This window comes from Phoxinus phoxinus, assembly GCF_949152265.1.
Source record: "Phoxinus phoxinus genome assembly, chromosome: 13".
Classification (NCBI taxonomy): Eukaryota; Metazoa; Chordata; class Actinopteri; order Cypriniformes; family Leuciscidae; genus Phoxinus; species Phoxinus phoxinus.
Window position 1 is genome coordinate 8,091,350 of NC_136888.1, and position 27,673 is coordinate 8,119,022.

Consider the following 27,673-nt stretch of genomic DNA (forward strand, 5'->3'; position numbering starts at 1 on the left):
GAATTCCATATTTGACCTACTGAACATATTTTTGGCCAAAGAGTCCTCATCTTGATTTTTCGAGACATACTCATTGACTCATTCTGATGCTTCATAAGCCATATATGGCCATATCTGACCTATTGAACTTATTTCCGGTCACCTTCTTTACATTCTCGTTAACACCTTCTGATATTACGTCAGCCATACAGAAGTCCATATTTGATCAAATGAACATATTTCTGGCCAAAGAGTCCTCAATCTTTTTTTTGAACTTTATTGCCAAAAGTAAACATTGCTGGCAATTTATACAGTACAGCAACAGAACACATAAAACACATACAAAACACAATAGAACAACAAAAAATAATAAAATAAATAAATAATAAAAAATAAATAAACATAAAAATTACATGGAGGTCACCTTATGGTTGAGCTACGTTCAGGACATATATTTACCGCCTAGAAGCATGGTAAATACATCGTTAAATAACACAGTATGTTTACGCTATTATTCTAAGTCAAGGCCGATAATGACAGGGTTCCATCTTCTTACAAACACTGGTACTTTCATCTGTAAAATAGCAGTCATATTTTCCATTGTACGGACCTGCTTGACTTTTTGTATCCACTGGGCTTTTGTAGGAGGGCTAGGCTTCAACCAGTTAATAGTGATCATTTTTCTTGCAATCATTAACAGAATATGTAACATGTGGCGTTGATCCTTAGAAAGCAAGTTTTCAGGTATTTTCTCCAGTAAAAAAAATAAAGGGTCCAAAGGAAAATCCATCCTGAAAATTTTGTCCACTTCCTCTTTAATGTCTTTCCAGTATGTCTGTATCACAGAACAATCCCAGAATATATGTGTATGATCCCCCACCCTGCCACAGTTCCTCCAGCAGATGTTGGGGGCATTGTTTTTAAACATTGATACCTTGAGAGGAGTCCTAAAGAATCTAATCTTCATCTTCCAATCAAATTCTTTCCACATTTGACTCCCAATCCCTGTATGACTTGCCCTACATATGTCTTCCCATGTTTCATCCTCTATAATTGTATTAAGTTCCATTTCCCATTCATTTTTAATATGAAGAGTGTTGTCTGATGTGTCTTTCATAAGACTCTTATAAATATGTGATACTTGACGCCTTGTTGATATCACTTGTTGAGAAATATGTATAAAATACCGTTCAACATCGGTTGGATCTTTTTTAAGACTTTCCCAATCTGTGTGCTTTGTGATGTAATGTCTTATTTGTAGAAACCTATAAAAGTCATTTGAGGGCAAATCAAACTTTTCTTGCAATTGTGAAAATGCTCGTAGTGTGTTGTTTTCAAACAACTGATTTATAGTGACCAACCCCTTTTCCGCCCATCTTCTGTATGCTAGGTCTGTCACAGATGGGAGAAACTCAATGTTTCCAAGAATGGGCATTGCCCTAGATAGAGCCCTAGACCCCTTTAACTGTTTCTGAGCCCAATTCCAGACCTTTAGTGTGTGCTTGACCCAAATATTATTAATTTTAATTTTTTTTTGTGCCTGCCGACTAAGAAATGGAAGAGTAGATAGTGATATCCCTTTTAAAGAATTCTGCTCTATGGATATCCACCCATTCTCTTCATCTTTAGTCACCCATGCCACTATTGCTCTAAGTTGAGCTGCCCAGTAATACATTTTAAGATTAGGTAGACCCAGTCCTCCTTTTTCTTTACTTGCCATCAATATTTTTAGCCGTATTCTGGGTCTCCTATTTTGCCATATAAATTGTGATATACGTTTTTCAAGAAGCTTAAGCGTTGATTGTGGTACATGGATAGGCAAAGATTGAAACAAAAAAAGGAGTCTAGGTAGAATATTCATCCTTACTGACTCTATTCGGCCAAAAAGTGACAAAGGCAGCATATCCCACCTACTTATATCTTGGTTGATCTCTTTGACTAGTTTGTGATAATTGGAGGAATACAGTTGTGCTGGTTTTGGTGTCAAAATAACACCTAAATATCTAAATCCCTGTTTGGATTTCCTTAAGGATACCAATTTGTCTAATTGTTGAGGCCATTCACCACTTATCATCATTGCTTCAGATTTATTTGTATTTATTTTATATCCTGAAACTGCACCGTAACTATTAAGACTGTTTAAAAGTGCAGGAATAGAAACCATGGGGCGTTCTAAGAATAACAAAATATCATCCGCAAATAACGCTAGTTTGTGTTGAGACATTCCCTCATCAGGAATACCCAGTATGAGAGGGTTTGTCCTTATTAATTCCGCCAATGGCTCTATGCTTAAGGCAAATAAAGAAGGAGATAAAGAATCCCCCTGCCGGGTGCCACGTCCCAATGGAAAGAAATTAGAGCAATGCCCATTTACTCTGACTCTATATTTCGGGTTTTTATAAAATATACCTATCCATTTAATAAATGTGTCACTGAAGCCCATATATCTGAGAGTCTGTTGTAGAAAAGTCCAATCAACCCTATCAAATGCCTTCTCAGCATCTAAGCTGAGAAGCATTGAAGGCGTGTTCCTTTTGGCTGCGATGGATTGCAAGTTTAAAGCCCTCCTGACATTGTCCACTCCCTGTCTATTACTAATAAACCCGGTTTGATCCGGTTTTACTAATTTATGTATGCACTTTTGTATTCTTTTTGCTATAATGGAGGTAAGAATTTTAAGATCAACGCATAGGAGGCTAATTGGACGATAAGATGTACACTGGGTTGGGTCTTTGTTTTCTTTGTGGATAACACTTATTATTGCTTCTGACCACGATCCAGGTGGATCTCCCTTCTCCAGTACATAGTTATATACTTTACACAAGATTGGGGTCATGTCATCTAAAAATGTTTTGTAGTATTCCCCAGGAAAACCATCTGTACCTGGAGATTTATTATTTTTAAGGTTTAAAATATTATCTCGTATTTCTATTTCTGATATTGGCAGAGACATTATGTTAGCCTCTTCTGATGTTAGTTTTGCCAACTTGATGGATCTGAAAAAAGATTCCATTTTGTCTTTTTTTTGTGGATCCGACTGCTCTTCATATAACTTTCTATACACAGGTTTCTTGTATACAAACAATACCGGATGCGCGCGCATCCAAGAGGCAAGACCGCTATATGTAGAGTTGGGGTACTCGAACTCGGACTCGGACTCGAGTCCGGTCTCGAGTCCAATTTTGAATGGACTCGGACTTGTCACGCACTCGAATGAATTTGTACTCGGACTTGACACAGACTCGGGACATTTTAGACTCGGAAAAATGTCCGAGTCCAGTCGAGTCCGGGCACTGGATGACACAAAACGTGTCAGATTTATTTAAAAACGAAACGAAACAACGTTGTTTCAGCGTTGAGCATTGTAGCCAATCACAGTTAAGTGCATAAAATCAGTGGCAAATCAGAGGCGTTTTAGAGTCCGCATGCGAATAATTCGCTCAAAATGTATGTTTAGAATCAGCACGAGCTTTATCCTTTCGCAAATCCCCTCATAAACAACAAAGTCTCTCTAGACGCAATATAAATAAGATATTCACTGTGCAGTGCGGACAACTTCAGTCAGTGTTTATGACGAGAGTTTTAGGGAGAGTGCCGAACGCGGTAAGTGATGGCTTAAAGGGAGCGCTGTTGAGTTTTGTTTTTCATACTTCTAGAGGACCAGTGGTTACATTCACACTGTAAATTATAAATAGTGATAACTGCATTTAAATGTGGGATTGAATCCACTTAATTTTTGTCCTTTGAGTCATGAAATTGCGATGATTTGACACATAGCAACATAAGAACGTGATAACCATAGCAACATTTTGGCGTCTAATAATGTTATCATTTTTGTTGCATTTATACTTTAGTCATAAGTTTACATACTCCTTGCAGAATCTCCAAAATGTTATTTTTATATGTTTTTTAATAAGACGGATCATACACATTGTTTCTATTTAGTACTGCCCTGAAAAAGCTTTTTCACATAACAGATGTTTAATAGCCTAAATACAATACAAACACAAAATAAAGACAAATTACATAGGCTCGATTTTAATATTGTGTCATTACCTGAATGATCCAGAACTTTTTTTTCTTCTTTTTTTTTTAATGGTTGAGGAAAAATCATCCAGCTCCTGCACATTCTTTGCTTTTCCAGCATCTTCTGCATATTTGACTCCTTACTAGCAGTGACTATGATTGTAAGATCCATATTTCCACACTGGTGATAACTGAGGGACTCATACACAACTATTACAAACCCTGCAAACATTTAGTGATGCACAAGAAGGAAGCATCCATTAAGAGTCAAGAGGTGTAAACTTTTGAACTGGATCATTGGTGTAAATTGGTCTTATTTGTTTAAAAATGCATTCATTAATTTAGTCCAACCCTTCAGAGGCTAAATAAGATATTAGCATGTACAACACAATAAGAAAAATTTAAACATCATCATCTTGCTCAAAAGTTTACCCCTGGCTCTTAATGCATCGTGTTGCATTATTAAGCATTACCTTGCAGATTCTAAAAGATGTACAATAGGTAAACGTATGACTGTAACTATACATTGCAATCATTTTGTAAGGTTTAAAATATTAATTTAAGAGCTCAGTGTTGAGACCTTTCGCCGGGATTTGATTGACAGGCGATCTGACCAATTATAATGCAGATACACGCCATTTTTGTTCGACAAACAAACCAAATCAGTTAGTAGATTAAAGGCAGTGGACTTGAACTTGAAAAATAGTGTGTATTGATTTCTTTTTTAGAAATTTGTGCTATAACTAGAAGAGATTATCAGTTCACGTGCTGCTTGAACTGAGGCCTACACATTAAAGCACCACAAAACAGTATTTATCGTTTGAATTTCATAAAAATTAAAAAAATTGAAAGCTGAGACTTTATTTCAAACCAAAAGTACCCTGCTCTGTCTGTTGGCACATTGTTAGTGTCCTCTTTGCTCCGACCGAGAACATGTGGAGTGAGAGAGGAATGGCTTGTCGGACATAGCAACAGTAACCAAGAGGGGCGGGTCTTTGTGAAAGGTCAATTTCAAATCATTTAAATCTTTGTGGACTCGGCCGGACTCGACTCGGACTCGGATGTTAAGGACTCGGACTCAAGTCCGACTCGACCCTCTTTGTACTCGGACTTGGACTTGTACTCGGTTGTTAAGGACTTGGACTCGACTCGGACTCGACAAAGGTGGACTCGAACCCAACACTAGCTATATGTTATGCCGAGTTCTGTAAAAGAACATTGTAATTAACGTAGATTTCGCATTGTTTGTAAATTCTTGTTGACTCAATAATAAACTGCAATTTCAGAGATGAATCTGTTTGCTTGTGTTTCATTTGCATATTAATATAACATTATGTAAAAAGTTAGTTAGTTGACTAGTATGAAATTGTCCAACTAAGTTTGCGAATCATAAAAACATGACATACCCTATGCATTTAGGTTAGTTTACAGCACAACAGCTCCGCGTCATCTCTGCTTCTGCTAGATATAGCCGTAAAGACTGTTGCTTTCTGCCTCTTAGATGCGCGCGCATCTACGGGGATGACGTTGCATACCCGTGTATAGTACGTGGCAAAAGCCTCTGTAATATCGGCAGGTTGTGTTAGGATTTCGTCACTCTCTGGGCTTTTTATTTTGTGAACCATCCTGCTATTTTGCTTTTTCCGCAATTGAAAAGCCAACAGGCGACTTGCTTTATTTCCCATTTCGTAATATTTTAGAGTCCTCAATCTTGAACTTTCTACACACTCACAATCTCCTTCTGATGCTTCATAAGCCATATATGGCCATCTCTGACCTATTGAACTTATTTCTGGTCAAAGGGTCCTTTAAAAAAAGTTATAGACCAAAGAGTCCAAAGAGTCCTCATCTTGATTTTTCTATACATACTCATTGACTCATTCTGATGCTTCATAAGCCATATATGGCCATATCTGACCTATTGAACTTATTTCCGGTCACTTTCTATACATTCTCGTTAACACCTTCTGATATTACGTCAGCCATACAGAAGTCCATATTTGACCAAATAAACATATTTCTGGCCAAAGAGTCCTCAATCTTGAACTTTCTACACACTCACAATCTCCTTCTGATGCTTCATAAGCCATATATGGCCATATCTGACCTATTGAACTTATTTCTGGTCAAAGGGTCCTAAGTTTTAAAAAAAGTTATAGACTACTTTTGACGAAAAATTTGCCATACAGAGTCTTTGAACTCTGTATACAGAGGTCACTTTTTGACTTACTGGACTCTTCCTGACCAAAGAGTACCTGAACGTTAACTTGCTATTCATAAAGATTGACTTGTTGTGATGTTATATTACCCATACAGAAGTCCATATTTGACACAAGGAAAATATTTCTGGCCAAAAAATTCTGAATCTTGAACTTTCCACATATACTCATAGACAACTTCTGATGCTTCATTAGTCATATTGAAGTCCATTTATAAGTCCATATCTTGACTGATTGAACTTATTTCTGGTCAAAGGGTCCTTAATTGGTTTTAAACTATATAAACTTAGAGACTCCTTCTGATGTTAAATCAGCCATTCAGAATTCCATATTTGACCTACTGAACATATTTTTTGCCAAAGAGTCCTCATCTTGATTTTTCGAGACATACTCATTGACTCATTCTGATGCTTCATAAGCCATATATGGCCATATCTGACCTATTGAACTTATTTCCGGTCACTTTCTATACATTCTCGTTAACACCTTCTGATATTACGTCAGCCATACAGAAGTCCATATTTGATCAAATGAACATATTTATGGCCAAAGAGTCCTCAATCTTGAACTTTCTACACACTCACAATCTCCTTCTGATGCTTCATAAGCCATATATGGCCATATCTGACCTATTGAACTTATTTCCGGTCAAAGGGTCCTAAGATTTAAAAAAAGTTATAGACTACTTTTGATGAAAAATTTGCCATACAGAGTCTTTGAACTCTGTATACAGAGTTCACTTTTTGACTTACTGGACTCTTTCTGGCCAAAGAGTACCTGAACGTTAACTTGCTATTCATAAAGATTGACTTGTTGTGATGTTATATTACCCATACAGAAGTCCATATTTGACACAAGAAAAACATTTCTGGCCAAAAAATTCTGAATCTTGAACTTTCCACATATACTCATAGACATCTTCTGATGCTTCATTACTCATATTGAAGTCCATTTATAAGTCCATATCTTGACTGTTTGAACTTATTTCTGGTCAAAGGGTCCTTAATTGGTTTTAAACTATATACATTTAGAGACTCCTTCTGATGTTAAAGCAGCCATTCAGAATTCCATATTTGACCTACTGAACATATTTTTGGCCAAAGAGTCCTCATCTTGATTTTTCGAGACATACTCATTGACTCATTCTGATGCTTCAGAAGCCATATATGGCCATAGCTGACCTATTGAACTTATTTCCGGTCACCTTCTATACATTCTCGTTAACACCTTCTGATATTACGTCAGCCATACAGAAGTCCATATTTGACCAAATAAACATATTTCTGGCCAAAGAGTCCTCAATCTTGAACTTTCTACACACTCACAATATCCTTCTGATGCTTCATAAGCCATATATGGCCATATCTGACCTATTGAACTTATTTCCGGTCACCTTCTTTACATTCTCGTTAACACCTTCTGATATTACGTCAGCCATACAGAAGTCCATATTTGATCAAATGAACATATTTATGGCCAAAGAGTCCTCAATCTTGAACTTTCTACACACTCACAATCTCTTTCTGATGCTTCATAAGCCATATATGGCCATATCTGACCTATTGAACTTATTTCCGGTCAAAGGGTCCTAAGATTTAAAAAAAGTTATAGACTACTTTTGATGAAAAATTTGCCATACAGAGTCTTTGAACTCTGTATACAGAGTTCACTTTTTGACTTACTGGACTCTTCCTGGCCAAAGAGTACCTGAACGTTAACTTGCTATTCATAAAGATTGACTTGTTGTGATGTTATATTACCCATACAGAAGTCCATATTTGACAAAAGGAAAAAAATTCTGGCCAAAAAATTCTGAATCTTGAACTTTCCACATATACTCATAGACAACTTCTGATGCTTCATTACTCATATTGAAGTCCATTTATAAGTCCATATCTTGACTGTTTGAACTTATTTCTGGTCAAAGGGTCCTTAATTGGTTTTAAACTATATACATTTAGAGACTCCTTCTGATGTTAAATCAGCCATTCAGAATTCCATATTTGACATACTGAACATATTTTTGGCCAAAGAGTCCTCATCTTGATTTTTCGAGACATACTCATTGACTCATTCTGATGCTTCATAAGCCATATATGGCCATAGCTGACCTATTGAACTTATTTCCGGTCACCTTCTATACATTCTCGTTAACACCTTCTGATATTACGTCAGCCATACAGAAGTCCATATTTGACCAAATAAACATATTTCTGGCCAAAGAGTCCTCAATCTTGAACTTTCTACACACTCACAATCTCCTTCTGATGCTTCATAAGCCATATATGGCCATATCTGACCTATTGAACTCATTTCCGGTCAAAGGGTCCTAAGATTTAAAAAAAGTTATAGACTACTTTTGATGAAAAATTTGCCATACAGAGTCTTTGAACTCTGTATACAGAGGTCACTTTTTGACTTACTGGACTCTTCCTGGCCAAAGAGTACCTGAACGTTAACTTGCTATTCATAAAGATTGACTTGTTGTGATGTTATATTACCCATACAGAAGTCCATATTTGACACAAGGAAAATATTTCTGGCCAAAAAATTCTGAATCTTGAACTTTCCACATATACTCATAGACAACTTCTGATGCTTCATTAGTCATATTGAAGTCATTTATAAGTCCATATCTTGACTGATTGAACTTATTTCTGGTCAAAGGGTCCTTAATTGGTTTTAAACTATATAAACTTAGAGACTCCTTCTGATGTTAAATCAGCCATTCAGAATTCCATATTTTACCTACTGAACATATTTTTGGCCAAAGAGTCCTCATCTTGATTTTTCGAGACATACTCATTGACTCATTCTGATGCTTCATAAGCCATATATGGCCATATCTGACCTATTGAACTTATTTCCGGTCACCTTCTTTACATTCTCGTTAACACCTTCTGATATTACGTCAGCCATACAGAAGTCCATATTTGATCAAATGAACATATTTCTGGCCAAAGAGTCCTCAATCTTGAACTTTCTACACACTCACAATCTCCTTCTGATGCTTCATAAGCCATATATGGCCATATCTGACCTATTGAACTTATTTCCGGTCAAAGGGTCCTAAGATTTAAAAAAAGTTATAGACTACTTTTGATGAAAAATTTGCCATACAGAGTCTTTGAACTCTGTATACAGAGGTCACTTTTTGACTTACTGGACTCTTCCTGGCCAAAGAGTACCTGAACGTTAACTTGCTATTCATAAAGATTGACTTGTTGTGATGTTATATTACCCATACAGAAGTCCATATTTGACACAAGGAAAATATTTCTGGCCAAAAAATTCTGAATCTTGAACTTTCCATATATACTCATAGACAACTTCTGATGCTTCATTAGTCATATTGAAGTCATTTATAAGTCCATATCTTGACTGATTGAACTTATTTCTGGTCAAATGGTCCTTAATTGGTTTTAAACTATATAAACTTAGAGACTCCTTCTGATGTTAAATCAGCCATTCAGAATTCCATATTTGACCTACTGAACATATTTTTGGCCAAAGAGTCCTCATCTTGATTTTTCGAGACATACTCATTGACTCATTCTGATGCTTCATAAGCCATATATGGCCATATCTGACCTATTGAACTTATTTCCGGTCACCTTCTTTACATTCTCGTTAACACCTTCTGATATTACGTCAGCCATACAGAAGTCCATATTTGATCAAATGAACATATTTCTGGCCAAAGAGTCCTCAATCTTTTTTTTGAACTTTATTGCCAAAAGTAAACATTGCTGGCAATTTATACAGTACAGCAACAGAACACATAAAACACATACAAAACACAATAGAACAACAAAAAATAAAAATAAAAATAAATAATAAAAAATAAATAAACATAAAAATTACATGGAGGTCACCTTATGGTTGAGCTACGTTCAGGACATATATTTACCGCCTAGAAGCATGGTAAATACATCGTTAAATAACACAGTATGTTTACGCTATTATTCTAAGTCAAGGCCGATAATGACAGGGTTCCATCTTCTTACAAACACTGGTACTTTCATCTGTAAAATAGCAGTCATATTTTCCATTGTACGGACCTGCTTGACTTTTTGTATCCACTGGGCTTTTGTAGGAGGGCTAGGCTTCAACCAGTTAATAGTGATCATTTTTCTTGCAATCATTAACAGAATATGTAACATGTGGCGTTGATCCTTAGAAAGCAAGTTTTCAGGTATTTTCTCCAGTAAAAAAAATAAAGGGTCCAAAGGAAAATCCATCCTGAAAATTTTGTCCACTTCCTCTTTAATGTCTTTCCAGTATGTCTGTATCACAGAACAATCCCAGAATATATGTGTATGATCCCCCACCCTGCCACAGTTCCTCCAGCAGATGTTGGGGGCATTGTTTTTAAACATTGATACCTTGAGAGGAGTCCTAAAGAATCTAATCTTCATCTTCCAATCAAATTCTTTCCACATTTGACTCCCAATCCCTGTATGACTTGCCCTACATATGTCTTCCCATGTTTCATCCTCTATAATTGTATTAAGTTCCATTTCCCATTCATTTTTAATATGAAGAGTGTTGTCTGATGTGTCTTTCATAAGACTCTTATAAATATGTGATACTTGACGCCTTGTTGATATCACTTGTTGAGAAATATGTATAAAATACCGTTCAACATCGGTTGGATCTTTTTTAAGACTTTCCCAATCTGTGTGCTTTGTGATGTAATGTCTTATTTGTAGAAACCTATAAAAGTCATTTGAGGGCAAATCAAACTTTTCTTGCAATTGTGAAAATGCTCGTAGTGTGTTGTTTTCAAACAACTGATTTATAGTGACCAACCCCTTTTCCGCCCATCTTCTGTATGCTAGGTCTGTCACAGATGGGAGAAACTCAATGTTTCCAAGAATGGGCATTGCCCTAGATAGAGCCCTAGACCCCTTTAACTGTTTCTGAGCCCAATTCCAGACCTTTAGTGTGTGCTTGACCCAAATATTATTAATTTTAATTTTTTTTTGTGCCTGCCGACTAAGAAATGGAAGAGTAGATAGTGATATCCCTTTTAAAGAATTCTGCTCTATGGATATCCACCCATTCTCTTCATCTTTAGTCACCCATGCCACTATTGCTCTAAGTTGAGCTGCCCAGTAATACATTTTAAGATTAGGTAGACCCAGTCCTCCTTTTTCTTTACTTGCCATCAATATTTTTAGCCGTATTCTGGGTCTCCTATTTTGCCATATAAATTGTGATATACGTTTTTCAAGAAGCTTAAGCGTTGATTGTGGTACATGGATAGGCAAAGATTGAAACAAAAAAAGGAGTCTAGGTAGAATATTCATCCTTACTGACTCTATTCGGCCAAAAAGTGACAAAGGCAGCATATCCCACCTACTTATATCTTGGTTGATCTCTTTGACTAGTTTGTAAAAATTGGAGGAATACAGTTGTGCTGGTTTTGGTGTCAAAATAACACCTAAATATCTAAATCCCTGTTTGGATTTCCTTAAGGATACCAATTTGTCTAATTGTTGAGGCCATTCACCACTTATCATCATTGCTTCAGATTTATTTGTATTTATTTTATATCCTGAAACTGCACCGTAACTATTAAGACTGTTTAAAAGTGCAGGAATAGAAACCATGGGGCGTTCTAAGAATAACAAAATATCATCCGCAAATAACGCTAGTTTGTGTTGAGACATTCCCTCATCAGGAATACCCAGTATGAGAGGGTTTGTCCTTATTAATTCCGCCAATGGCTCTATGCTTAAGGCAAATAAAGAAGGAGATAAAGAATCCCCCTGCCGGGTGCCACGTCCCAATGGAAAGAAATTAGAGCAATGCCCATTTACTCTGACTCTATATTTCGGGTTTTTATAAAATATACCTATCCATTTAATAAATGTGTCACTGAAGCCCATATATCTGAGAGTCTGTTGTAGAAAAGTCCAATCAACCCTATCAAATGCCTTCTCAGCATCTAAGCTGAGAAGCATTGAAGGCGTGTTCCTTTTGGCTGCGATGGATTGCAAGTTTAAAGCCCTCCTGACATTGTCCACTCCCTGTCTATTACTAATAAACCCGGTTTGATCCGGTTTTACTAATTTATGTATGCACTTTTGTATTCTTTTTGCTATAATGGAGGTAAGAATTTTAAGATCAACGCATAGGAGGCTAATTGGACGATAAGATGTACACTGGGTTGGGTCTTTGTTTTCTTTGTGGATAACACTTATTATTGCTTCTGACCACGATCCAGGTGGATCTCCCTTCTCCAGTACATAGTTATATACTTTACACAAGATTGGGGTCATGTCATCTATAAATGTTTTGTAGTATTCCCCAGGAAAACCATCTGTACCTGGAGATTTATTATTTTTAAGGTTTAAAATATTATCTCGTATTTCTATTTCTGATATTGGCAGAGACATTATGTTAGCCTCTTCTGATGTTAGTTTTGCCAACTTGATGGATCTGAAAAAAGATTCCATTTTGTCTTTTTTTTGTGGATCCGACTGCTCTTCATATAACTTTCTATACACAGGTTTCTTGTATACAAACAATACCGGATGCGCGCGCATCCAAGAGGCAAGACCGCTATATGTTATGCCGAGTTCTGTAAAAGAACATTGTAATTAACGTAGATTTCGCATTGTTTGTAAATTCTTGTTGACTCAATAATAAACTGCAATTTCAGAGATGAATCTGTTTGCTTGTGTTTCATTTGCATATTAATATAACATTATGTAAAAAGTTAGTTAGTTGACTAGTATGAAATTGTCCAACTAAGTTTGCGAATCATAAAAACATGACATACCCTATGCATTTAGGTTAGTTTACAGCACAACAGCTCCGCGTCATCTCTGCTTCTGCTAGATATAGCCGTAAAGACTGTTGCTTTCTGCCTCTTAGATGCGCGCGCATCTACGTGATGACGTTGCACAGAAACCCGTGTATAGTACGTGGCAAAAGCCTCTGTAATATCGGCAGGTTGTGTTAGGATTTTGTCACTCTCTGGGCTTTTTATTTTGTGAACCATCCTGCTATTTTGCTTTTTCCGCAATTGAAAAGCCAACAGGCGACTTGCTTTATTTCCCATTTCGTAATATTTTAGAGTCCTCAATCTTGAACTTTCTACACACTCACAATCTCCTTCTGATGCTTCATAAGCCATATATGGCCATCTCTGACCTATTGAACTTATTTCTGGTCAAAGGGTCCTTTAAAAAAAGTTATAGACTACTTTTGATGAAAAATTTGCCATACAGAGTCTTTGAACTCTGTATACAGAGGTCACCTTTTGACTTACTGGACTCTTCCTGGCCAAAGAGTACCTGAACGTTAACTTGCTATTCATAAAGATTGACTTGTTGTGATGTTATATTACCCATAGAGAAGTCCATATTTGACACAAGGAAAATATTTCTGGCCAAAAAAATCTGAATCTTGAACTTTCCACATATAATCATAGACAACTTCTGATGCTTCATTAGTCATATTGAAGTCCATTTATAAGTCCATATCTTGACTGATTGAACTTATTTCTGGTCAAAGGGTCCTTAATTGGTTTTAAACTATATAAACTTAAAGACTCCTTCTGATGTTAAATCAGCCATTCAGAATTCCATATTTGACCTACTGAACATATTTTTGGCCAAAGAGTCCTCATCTTGATTTTTCTATACATACTCATTGACTCATTCTGATGCTTCATAAGCCATATATGGCCATATCTGACCTATTGAACTTATTTCCGGTCACTTTCTATACATTCTCGTTAACACCTTCTGATATTACGTCAGCCATACAGAAGTCCATATTTGACCAAATAAACATATTTCTGGCCAAAGAGTCCTCAATCTTGAACTTTCTACACACTCACAATCTCCTTCTGATGCTTCATAAGCCATATATGGCCATATCTGACCTATTGAACTTATTTCTGGTCAAAGGGTCCTAAGTTTTAAAAAAAAGTTATAGACTACTTTTGACGAAAAATTTGCCATACAGAGTCTTTGAACTCTGTATACAGAGGTCACTTTTTGACTTACTGGACTCTTCCTGACCAAAGAGTACCTGAACGTTAACTTGCTATTCATAAAGATTGACTTGTTGTGATGTTATATTACCCATACAGAAGTCCATATTTGACACAAGGAAAATATTTCTGGCCAAAAAATTCTGAATCTTGAACTTTCCACATATACTCATAGACAACTTCTGATGCTTCATTAGTCATATTGAAGTCCATTTATAAGTCCATATCTTGACTGATTGAACTTATTTCTGGTCAAAGGGTCCTTAATTGGTTTTAAACTATATAAACTTAGAGACTCCTTCTGATGTTAAATCAGCCATTCAGAATTCCATATTTGACCTACTGAACATATTTTTTGCCAAAGAGTCCTCATCTTGATTTTTCGAGACATACTCATTGACTCATTCTGATGCTTCATAAGCCATATATGGCCATATCTGACCTATTGAACTTATTTCCGGTCACTTTCTATACATTCTCGTTAACACCTTCTGATATTACGTCAGCCATACAAAAGTCCATATTTGACCAAATAAACATATTTCTGGCCAAAGTGTCCTCAATCTTGAACTTTCTACACACTCACAATCTCTTTCTGATGCTTCATAAGCCATATATGGCCATATCTGACCTATTGAACTTATTTCCGGTCAAAGGGTCCTAAGTTTTAAAAAAAGTTATAGACTACTTTTGATGAAAAATTTGCCATACAGTGTCTTTGAACTCTGTATACAGAGGTCACTTTTTGACTTACTGGACTCTTCCTGGCCAAAGAGTACCTGAACGTTAACTTGCTATTCATAAAGATTGACTTGTTGTGATGTTATATTACCCATACAGAAGTCCATATTTGACACAAGGAAAATATTTCTGGCCAAAAAAATCTGAATCTTGAACTTTCCACATATACTCATAGACAAATTCTGATGCTTCATTAGTCATATTGAAGTCCATTTATAAGTCCATATCTTGACTGATTGAACTTATTTCTGGTCAAAGGGTCCTTAATTGGTTTTAAACTATATAAACTTAGAGACTCCTTCTGATGTTAAATCAGCCATTCAGAATTCCATATTTGACCTACTGAACATATTTTTGGCCAAAGAGTCCTCATCTTGATTTTTCGAGACATACTCATTGACTCATTCTGATGCTTCATAAGCCATATATGGCCATAGATGACCTATTGAACTTATTTCCGGTCACCTTCTATACATTCTCGTTAACACCTCGTTAATATCAGAATATTACGTCAGCCATACAGAAGTCCATATTTGACCAAATAAACATATTTCTGGCCAAAGAGTCCTCAATCTTGAACTTTCTACACACTCACAATCTCCTTCTGATGCTTCATAAGCCATATATGGCCATATCTGACCTATTGAACTTATTTCTGGTCAAAGGGTCCTAAGTTTTAAAAAAAAGTTATAGACTACTTTTGACGAAAAATTTGCCATACAGAGTCTTTGAACTCTGTATACAGAGGTCACTTTTTGACTTACTGGACTCTTCCTGACCAAAGAGTACCTGAACGTTAACTTGCTATTCATAAAGATTGACTTGTTGTGATGTTATATTACCCATACAGAAGTCCATATTTGACACAAGGAAAATATTTCTGGCCAAAAAATTCTGAATCTTGAACTTTCCACATATACTCATAGACAAATTCTGATGCTTCATTAGTCATATTGAAGTCCATTTATAAGTCCATATCTTGACTGATTGAACTTATTTCTGGTCAAAGGGTCCTTAATTGGTTTTAAACTATATAAACTTAGAGACTCCTTCTGATGTTAAATCAGCCATTCAGAATTCCATATTTGACCTACTGAACATATTTTTGGCCAAAGAGTCCTCATCTTGATTTTTCGAGACATACTCATTGACTCATTCTGATGCTTCATAAGCCATATATGGCCATAGATGACCTATTGAACTTATTTCCGGTCACCTTCTATACATTCTCGTTAACACCTCGTTAATATCAGAATATTACGTCAGCCATACAGAAGTCCATATTTGACCAAATAAACATATTTCTGGCCAAAGAGTCCTCAATCTTGAACTTTCTACACACTCACAATCTCCTTCTGATGCTTCATAAGCCATATATGGCCATATCTGACCTATTGAACTTAATTCCGGTCAAAGGGTCCTAAGTTTTAAAAAAAGTTATAGACTACTTTTGATGAAAAATTTGCCATACAGAGTCTTTGAACTCTGTATACAGAGGTCACTTTTTGACTTACTGGACTCTTTCTGGCCAAAGAGTACCTGAACGTTAACTTGCTATTCATAAAGATTGACTTGTTGTGATGTTATATTACCCATACAGAAGTCCATATTTTTCACACAAAGAAAATATTTCTGGCCTAAAAATTCTGAATCTTGAACTTTCCACATATACTCATAGACAACTTCTGATGCTTCATTAGTCATATTGAAGTCCATTTATAAGTCCATATCTTGACTGATTGAACTTATTTCTGGTCAAAGGGTCCTTAATTGGGTTTTAAACTATATAGACTTAGAGACTCCTTCTGATGTTAAATCAACCATTCAGAATTCCATTTTTGACCTACTGAACATATTTTTGGCCAAAGAGTCCTCATCTTGATTTATCGAGACATACTCATTGACTCATTCTGATGCTTCATAAGCCATATATGGCCATATCTGACCTATTGAACTTATTTCCGGTCACTTTCTATACATTCTCGTTAACACCTTCTGATATTACGTCAGCCATACAGAAGTCCATATTTGACCAAATAAACATATTTCTGGCCAAAGAGTCCTCAATCTTGAATTTTCTACACACTCACAATCTCCTTCTGATGCTTCATAAGCCATATATGGCCATATCTGACCTATTGAACTTAATTCCGGTCAAAGGGTCCTAAGTTTAAAAAAAAGTTATAGACTACTTTTGATGAAAAATTTGCCATACAGAGTCTTTGAACTCTGTATACAGAGGTCACTTTTTGACTTACTGGACTCTTCCTGACCAAAGAGTACCTGAACGTTAACTTGCTATTCATAAAGATTGACTTGTTGTGATGTTATATTACCCATACAGAAGTCCATATTTGACACAAGGAAAATATTTCTGGCCTAAAAATTCTGAATCTTGAACTTTCCACATATACTCATAGACAACTTCTGATGCTTCATTAGTCATACTGAAGTCCATTTATAAGTCCATATCTTGACTGATTGAATTTATTTCTGGTCAAAGGGTCCTTAATTGGGTTTTAAACTATATAAACATAGAGACTCCTTCTGATGTTAAATCAACCATTCAGAATTCCATATTTGACCTACTGAACATATTTTTGGCCAAAGAGTCCTCATCTTGATTTTTCTATACATACTCATTGACTCATTCTGATGCTTCATAAGCCATATATGGCCATATCTGAACTATTGAACTTATTTCCGGTTAAAGGGTCCTAAAAAGTTTTGTTTTTTTAAAATAGACTACTTTTGATGTAAAATCTGCCATACAGAGTCTTTAAACTCTGTATACAGAGGTCACTTTTTGACTTAGTGGACATATTCCTGGCCAAAGAGTACCTGAACATTAACTTGCTATTCATAAAGATTGACTTGTTGTGATGTTATATTAGCCATACAGAAGTTCATATTTGACTCAAGGAAAATATTTCTGGCCAAATAATCCTCAATCTTGAACTTTCCATACATAATCATAGACAACTTCTGATGCTTCATTAGCCATATTGAAGTCCATTTAGAAGTCTATACTTGACTGATTGAACTTATTTCTGGTCAAAATGTCCTTAATTGGTTTTAAACTATATAAACTTAGAGACTCATTTTGATGTTAAATCAGCCATTTAAAATTCCATATTTGACCTACTGAACATATTTCTGGCCAAATAATCCTCAATCTTGAACTTTCCATACATAATCATAGACAACTTTTGATGTTTCATTAGTCATATTGAAGTCTTTTTAGAAGTCCATATCTTGACTGATTTAACTTATGTCTGGTCAAAGGGTCCTTAATTGGTTTTAAACTATATAAACTTAGAGAATCCTTTTGATGTTAAATCAGCCATTTAGAATTCCATATTTGACCTACTGAAAATATTTCTGGCCAAAGAGTCCTCAATCTTGAAGTTTCTATACATACTGAAAGACTCCTACTGATGCTTCATAAGTCCAATAGATATACATATCAGGCCATTGAACTTATTTCTGGTCAAAGGGTCCTAATTGGTTTTAAACTATATAAACTTAGAGACTCCTGATGTTAAATCAGCCATTCAGAATTCCATATTTGACCTACTGAACATATTTTTGGCCAAAGAGTCCTCACCTTGATTTTTCAATACATACTCATTGACTCATTCTGATGCTTCATAAGCCATATATGGCCATATCTGACCTATTGAACTTATTTCCGGTCACTTTCTATACATTCTCGTTAACACCTTCTGATATTACGTCAGCCATACAAAAGTCCATATTTGACCAAATAAACATATTTCTGGCCAAAGTGTCCTCAATCTTGAACTTTCTACACACTCACAATCTCTTTCTGATGCTTCATAAGCCATATATGGCCATATCTGACCTATTGAACTTATATCCGGTCAAAGGGTCCTAAGTTTTAAAAAAAGTTATAGACTACTTTTGATGAAAAATTTGCCATACAGAGTCTTTGAACTCTGTATACAGAGGTCACTTTTTGACTTACTGGACTCTTCCTGGCCAAAGAGTACCTGAACGTTAACTTGCTATTCATAAAGATTGACTTGTTGTGATGTTATATTACCCATACAGAAGTCCATATTTGACACAAGGAAAATATTTCTGGCCAAAAAATTCTGAATCTTGAACTTTCCACATATACTCATAGACAACTTCTGATGCTTCATTAGTCATATTGAAGTCCATTTATAAGTCCATATCTTGACTGATTTAACTTATTTCTGGTCAAAGGGTCCTTAATTGGTTTTAAACTATATAAACTTAGAGACTCCTTCTGATGTTAAATCAGCCATTCAGAATTCCATATTTGACCTACTGAACATATTTTTGGCCAAAGAGTCCTCATCTTGATTTTTCGAGACATACTCATTGACTCATTCTGATGCTTCATAAGCCATATATGGCCATATCTGACCTATTGAACTTATTTCCGGTTAAAGGGTCCTAAAAAGTTTTTTTTTTTTTTAAATAGACTACTTTTGATAAAAAATCTGCCATACAGAGTCTTTGAACTCTGTATACAGAGGTCACTTTTTGACTTAGTGGACATATTCCTGGCCAAAGAGTACCTGAACATTAACTTGCTATTCATAAAGATTGACTTGTTGTGATGTTATATTACCCATACAGAAGTCCATATTTGACACAATGAAAATATTTCTGGCCAAAAAATTCTGAATCTTGAACTATCCACATATACTCATAGACAACTTCTGATGCTTCATTACTCATATTGAAGTCCATTTATAAGTCCATATCTTGACTGATTGAACTTATTTCTGGTCAAAGGGTCCTTAATTGGTTTTAAACTATATAAATTTAGAGACTCCTGATGTTAAATCAGCCATTCAGAATTCCATATTTGACCTACTGAACATATTTTTGGCCAAAGAGTCCTCATCTTGATTTTTCGAGACATACTCATTGACTCATTCTGATGCTTCAGAAGCCATATATGGCCATAGCTGACCTATTGAACTTATTTCCGGTCACCTTCTATACATTCTCGTTAACACCTTCTGATATTACGTCAGCCATACAGAAGTCCATATTTGACCAAATAAACATATTTCTGGCCAAAGAGTCCTCAATCTTGAACTTTCTACACACTCACAATCTCTTTCTGATGCTTCATAAGCCATATATGGCCATATCTGACCTATTGAACTTATTTCCGGTCAAAGGGTCCTAAGTTTTAAAAAATGTTATAGACTACTTTTGATGAAAAATATTATGCGTGGTTAGTAAGTTTTGGGAAAAAATGTGTCACTGCAATGAGTCCATATAACTCATACTGAATAGTTTGGCACAATACTTTTGAGTTACCATTCTTGTAGGCTAGAATGTTTACTACAAAATTATGTGAAAATCATTCTGATCACTCTTTCACAAAACAACAATATAATGATTTAAACTTTGCAAGTCAGTTTTTGTGCCAGTACTGCTTTATGCGTAGGGGTGTTGATGTCCATGAATATGAATGAGGGGAGACAATAGACACTCCCCCAATGGCTAATGCCCCATCAAGGTGCTGTGAGGCAGAGAGGAGAATCTGAGAATGAGAGGACATTCAAAGGTTTTGTTTTTTAATCTGTTTTTATTGTAATTCCTCTATGTGGAGGAACTAAATGTTGTGCCTCACAAGACCACAGTGCTACCGTACATATATAAACATATAGTACCAGTCAAACGTTTGGACACATTACCATTTTTAGTATTTTTAATATTTTTGGAAGATGGCTGCATTTATTTGATAAAAAATACAGAAACAACAGTAATATTGTGAAATATTATTACAATTTAAAATAATGATTTTCTATTTTAATATACTTTAAAATATAATTTATTTCTTTGATCAAAGCTGAATTTTCAGCATCCTTACTCCAGTCTTCAGTGTCACATCATCCTTCAGAAATCATTCTAATATCATGATTTGATAATCAGGTATTATCAATGTTGGAAACCGTTGTGCTGCTTAATATTTTTTTATAACCTGTGATATTTTTTTCAGGATTCACTGATTAAAAAGAAAAGCATTTATTCAAAATAGAAATCTTTCCTAACAATATAACTTAACACATCCTTTAAAAAAAAAGAAAGAAAGGTAGTGTATACTGTTACAAACAGACTCATGGGCGAATGCGAGTCAACAGAGGTCACTTGCGGTCCAGTTTCCCGGGCAGGAATCACGCAGTCTGTGCAACCATGTCAACATCAGTCTCGGTTTTCCATGACAGGGTGGACTTGGACCTGTTGCTTGTTTGCCATGGCTCTCTTCGGGACCGGTGCTTGGACATGTTCATTGTCACATCTGTTGATAACACAATCAAAGAAACTGTATTATTATCGCTATCAATCACTATGGCCATGGATTAAGAAAAAGACAACCGATTTTGTAATTTCACACAAGAATAGGTAGGCCCTACTTGTATATTATGACGAGTATATTATGTATATTGTAAACACAATTACATTTCATCAGTAAAATATTACGTCTGTGCACTTACCATCATTCTCGATTGAGAACTGAACGACACCTGCGTGTCCCTCTGCTGAGCTGCAGAAGGAGAGTGTGATGCAAACACATTCCTAAAAAAATAAAAACAACTGTGTTAGCATACATTACCCAAAGATGGGCGATTAATGGGTATGGACGCACAATGCATGTAGTCTATATATCTGTTGATGGGCCATAGGACGGAGAAATATCTATTTATGGGCCATAGATCGCGAGCTGTTGATGGCCATTATCTGCGCACGCATTTAGAACATTTCAAACATTTACACCTGTATTCACAATCATCTGTGGCAATATTTTAGCGTGTGTCATAGGCTAACCAAAACCGAACATTTATAAATAAAAATATAATGTCTAGTAGGCTATTTAGACAGTATCACATTTTACCGGAGGCTGAAATATATTTGCACGAAATCATATTTACATCTAAGCAGATATTCGCAAAAGTCAGTATTTTTAGCATGATAATCAGTGTCATAAGCTAATCAAAACGGATTGAAATATAATACAAATAGAGAGTAATATCACATTGAAACACGACCATATACGAATGTTAGGAATATTGTAAGGCAATCTTTCCTGTAAGATGTCAAAAGCTAACCAAAATTACGCAAAATATAGTCTGAAAATTCACATGAGTTCTATATAATCAGAAAAGAATTATATAAACACTAAACAACTTACTCGAACTTGTATCCTCTGTGGGATCAATTCGCTCTTGAAAATGCAGCCGTTCTCCGTCTGAGATGCAACCGTTTCTCTGAGGAAAAGTGAATTCTTCCTCGCTGTCCATAATCATCTGAAGAGAGACTTTACCGGAGAAGCGTGCCATCCTCAAAACGCGATGAACTATCCGTGAATCTGACGAGAAACTGCGTGTATTCATCATGGCATTGATCGGAGGGCGTGTGCAATGCGTATAGATCACCTCAACTATTAGCATGTGAATAGCGCCGGGGGGCGTGGCGGCATCAGCTCATTAAAAATAATGAAGAGAGAACGAAAAACTGCGCCTCTCCTTGGTTTCAAACGGATTATATAAACTAAGAATATGTGTTTTTTAATATAAATTACTTCATTTAAAAGAAGAGAATTCTAGCTTCATAAAGACAAATGTCTCGTTCCTGAGTGACAAGTATTCGCTGAGTTACAGTTCATTTTCGGACGCGTTTCAGAATGGACTTCCCTGACAGAGAGAAGGCAGAACTCGCATCATGTTTATTTTTCTTTATTTGGCGAAAGACACAACACTTTGTTTTTATTGTGAGTATACACAAAAAAAATAGAAACTTAACTGGATCGAATGATGTAAAACACTTAAATGTAAGATCAAAACCAACAAAGTATTTTGAATCTCTTTTGCACTGATAAGAAAAAAAGCGAGCAGATCACGCCGGCGTGATTGCCGACCCCAGGGGGTTAATTGGTTTTAAACTATATAAATTTAGAGACTCCTGATGTTAAATCAGCCATTCAGAATTCCATATTTGACCTACTGAACATATTTTTGGCCAAAGAGTCCTCATCTTGATTTTTCGAGACATACACATTGACTCATTCTGATGCTTCATAAGCCATATATGGCCATAGCTGACCTATTGAACTTATTTCCGGTCACCTTCTATACATTCTCGTTAACACCTTCTGATATTACGTCAGCCATACAGAAGTCCATATTTGACCAAATAAACATATTTCTGGCCAAAGAGTCCTCAATCTTGAACTTTCTACACACTCACAATCTCCTTCTGATGCTTCATAAGCCATATATGGCCATATCTGACCTATTGAACTTATTTCCGGTCAAAGGGTCCTAAGTTTTAAAAAAAGTTATAGACTACTTTTGATGAAAAATTTGCCATACAGAGTCTTTGAACTCTGTATACAGAGGTCACTTTTTGACTTACTGGACTCTTCCTGGCCAAAGAGTACCTGAACGTTAGCTTGCTATTCATAAAGATTGACTAGTTGTGATGTTATATTACCCATACAGAAGTCCATATTTGACACAAGGAAAATATTTCTGGCCAAAAAATTCTGAATCTTGAACTTTCCACATATACTCATAGAACCCTTCTGATGCTTCATTAGTCATATTGAAGTCCATTTATAAGTCCATATCTTGACTGATTGAACTTATTTCTGGTCAAAGGGTCCTTAATTGGGTTTTAAACTATATAAACTTAGAGACTCCTTCTGATGTTAAATCAACCATTCAGAATTCCATATTTGACCTACTGAACATATTTTTGGCCAAAGAGTCCTCATCTTGATTTATCGAGACATACTCATTGACTCATTCTGATGCTTCATAAGCCATATATGGCCATATCTGACCTATTGAACTTATTTCCGGTCACTTTCTATACATTCTCGTTAACACCTTCTGATATTACGTCAGCCATACAGAAGTCCATATTTGACCAAATAAACATATTTCTGGCCAAAGAGTCCTCAATCTTGAATTTTCTACACACTCACAATCTCCTTCTGATGCTTCATAAGCCATATATGGCCATATCTGACCTATTGAACTTAATTCCGGTCAAAGGGTCCTAAGTTTAAAAAAAAGTTATAGACTACTTTTGATGAAAAATTTGCCATACAGAGTCTTTGAACTCTGTATACAGAGGTCACTTTTTGACTTACTGGACTCTTCCTGGCCAAAGAGTACCTGAACGTTAACTTGCTATTCATAAAGATTGACTTGTTGTGATGTTATATTACCCATACAGAAGTCCATATTTGACACAAGGAAAATATTTCTGGCCTAAAAATTCTGAATCTTGAACTTTCCACATATACTCATAGACAACTTCTGATGCTTCATTAGTCATATTGAAGTCCATTTATAAGTCCATATCTTGACTGATTGAACTTATTTCTGGTCAAAGGGTCCTTAATTGGGTTTTAAACTATATAAACTCAGAGACTCCTTCTGATGTTAAATCAACCATTCAGAATCCCATATTTGACCTACTGAACATATTTTTGGCCAAAGAGTCCTCATCTTGATTTATCGAGACATACTCATTGACTCATTCTGATGCTTCATAAGCCATATATGGCCATATCTGACCTATTGAACTTATTTCCGGTCACTTTCTATACATTCTCGTTAACACCTTCTGATATTACGTCAGCCATACAGAAGTCCATATTTGACCAAATAAACATATTTCTGGCCAAAGAGTCCTCAATCTTGAATTTTCTACACACTCACAATCTCCTTCTGATGCTTCATAAGCCATATATGGCCATATCTGACCTATTGAACTTAATTCCGGTCAAAGGGTCCTAAGTTTTAAAAAAAGTTATAGACTACTTTTGATGAAAAATTTGCCATACAGAGTCTTTGAACTCTGTATACAGAGGTCACTTTTTGACTTACTGGACTCTTCCTGACCAAAGAGTACCTGAACGTTAACTTGCTATTCATAAAGATTGACTTGTTGTGATGTTATATTACCCATACAGAAGTCCATATTTGACACAAGGAAAATATTTCTGGCCTAAAAATTCTGAATCTTGAACTTTCCACATATACTCATAGACAACTTCTGATGCTTCATTAGTCATACTGAAGTCCATTTATAAGTCCATATCTTGACTGATTGAACTTATTTCTGGTCAAAGGGTCCTTAATTGGGTTTTAAACTATATAAACATAGAGACTCCTTCTGATGTTAAATCAACCATTCAGAATTCCATATTTGACCTACTGAACATATTTTTGGCCAAAGAGTCCGCATCTTGATTTTTCTATACATACTCATTGACTCATTCTGATGCTTCATAAGCCATATATGGCCATATCTGACCTATTGAACTTATTTCCGGTTATAGGGTCCTAAAAAGTTTTTTTTTTTTTTTAAATAGACTACTTTTGATGTAAAATCTGCCATACAGAGTCTTTGAACTCTGTATACAGAGGTCACTTTTTGACTTAGTGGACATATTCCTGGCCAAAGAGTACCTGAACATTAACTTGCTATTCATAAAGATTGACTTGTTGTGATGTTATATTAGCCATACAGAAGTTCATATTTGACTCAAGGAAAATATTTCTGGCCAAATAATCCTCAATCTTGAACTTTCCATACATAATCATAGACAACTTCTGATGCTTCATTAGCCATATTGAAGTCCATTTAGAAGTCTATACTTGACTGATTGAACTTATTTCTGGTCAAAATGTCCTTAATTGGTTTTAAACTATATAAACTTAGAGACTCCTTTTGATGTTAAATCAGCCATTTAGAATTCCATATTTGACCTACTGAACATATTTCTGGCCAAATAATCCTCAATCTTGAACTTTCCATACATAATCATAGACAACTTTTGATGTTTCATTAGCCATATTGAAGTCTTTTTAGAAGTCCATATCTTGACTGATTGAACTCATGTCTGGTCAAAGGGTCCTTAATTGGTTTTAAACTATATAAACTTAGAGAATCCTTTTGATGTTAAATCAGCCATTTAGAATTCCATATTTGACCTACTGAAAATATTTCTGGCCAAAGAGTCCTCAATCTTGAAGTTTCTATACATACTGAAAGACTCCTACTGATGCTTCATAAGTCCAATAGATATACATATCAGGCCATTGAACTTATTTCTGGTCAAAGGGTCCTAATTGGTTTTAAACTATATAAACTTAGAGACTCCTGATGTTAAATCAGCCATTCAGAATTCCATATTTGACCTACTGAACATATTTTTGGCCAAAGAGTCCTCACCTTGATTTTTCAATACATACTCATTGACTCATTCTGATGCTTCATAAGCCATATATGGCCATATCTGACCTATTGAACTTATTTCCGGTCACTTTCTATACATTCTCGTTAACACCTTCTGATATTACGTCAGCCATACAAAAGTCCATATTTGACCAAATAAACATATTTCTGGCCAAAGTGTCCTCAATCTTGAACTTTCTACACACTCACAATCTCTTTCTGATGCTTCATAAGCCATATATGGCCATATCTGACCTATTGAACTTATATCCGGTCAAAGGGTCCTAAGTTTTAAAAAAAGTTATAGACTACTTTTGATGAAAAATTTGCCATACAGAGTCTTTGAACTCTGTATACAGAGGTCACTTTTTGACTTACTGGACTCTTCCTGGCCAAAGAGTACCTGAACGTTAACTTGCTATTCATAAAGATTGACTTGTTGTGATGTTATATTACCCATACAGAAGTCCATATTTGACACAAGGAAAATATTTCTGGCCAAAAAATTCTGAATCTTGAACTTTCCACATATACTCATAGACAACTTCTGATGCTTCATTAGTCATATTGAAGTCCATTTATAAGTCCATATCTTGACTGATTTAACTTATTTCTGGTCAAAGGGTCCTTAATTGGTTTTAAACTATATAAACTTAGAGACTCCTTCTGATGTTAAATCAGCCATTCAGAATTCCATATTTGACCTACTGAACATATTTTTGGCCAAAGAGTCCTCATCTTGATTTTTCGAGACATACTCATTGACTCATTCTGATGCTTCATAAGCCATATATGGCCATATCTGACCTATTGAACTTATTTCCGGTTAAAGGGTCCTAAAAAGTTTTTTTTTTTTTTAAATAGACTACTTTTGATAAAAAATCTGCCATACAGAGTCTTTGAACTCTGTATACAGAGGTCACTTTTTGACTTAGTGGACATATTCCTGGCCAAAGAGTACCTGAACATTAACTTGCTATTCATAAAGATTGACTTGTTGTGATGTTATATTACCCATACAGAAGTCCATATTTGACACAATGAAAATATTTCTGGCCAAAAAATTCTGAATCTTGAACTATCCACATATACTCATAGACAACTTCTGATGCTTCATTACTCATATTGAAGTCCATTTATAAGTCCATATCTTGACTGATTGAACTTATTTCTGGTCAAAGGGTCCTTAATTGGTTTTAAACTATATAAATTTAGAGACTCCTGATGTTAAATCAGCCATTCAGAATTCCATATTTGACCTACTGAACATATTTTTGGCCAAAGAGTCCTCATCTTGATTTTTCGAGACATACTCATTGACTCATTCTGATGCTTCAGAAGCCATATATGGCCATAGCTGACCTATTGAACTTATTTCCGGTCACCTTCTATACATTCTCGTTAACACCTTCTGATATTACGTCAGCCATAC

General features: G+C 35.5%; 1 long non-coding RNA gene across 1 annotated transcript; it reads right to left on the reverse strand.

Annotated features, from left to right (window-relative positions):
* Positions 1–20,641: 20,641 nt before the first annotated feature.
* LOC307009636 lies at positions 20,642–22,375 on the reverse strand. The gene is made up of 3 exons (XR_013800085.1): positions 22,181–22,375; positions 21,486–21,567; positions 20,642–21,289 (listed from the first exon to the last, which is right to left on the reverse strand). It is a non-coding gene; the product is annotated as an uncharacterized lncRNA (long non-coding RNA).
* Positions 22,376–27,673: the final 5,298 nt, after the last annotated feature.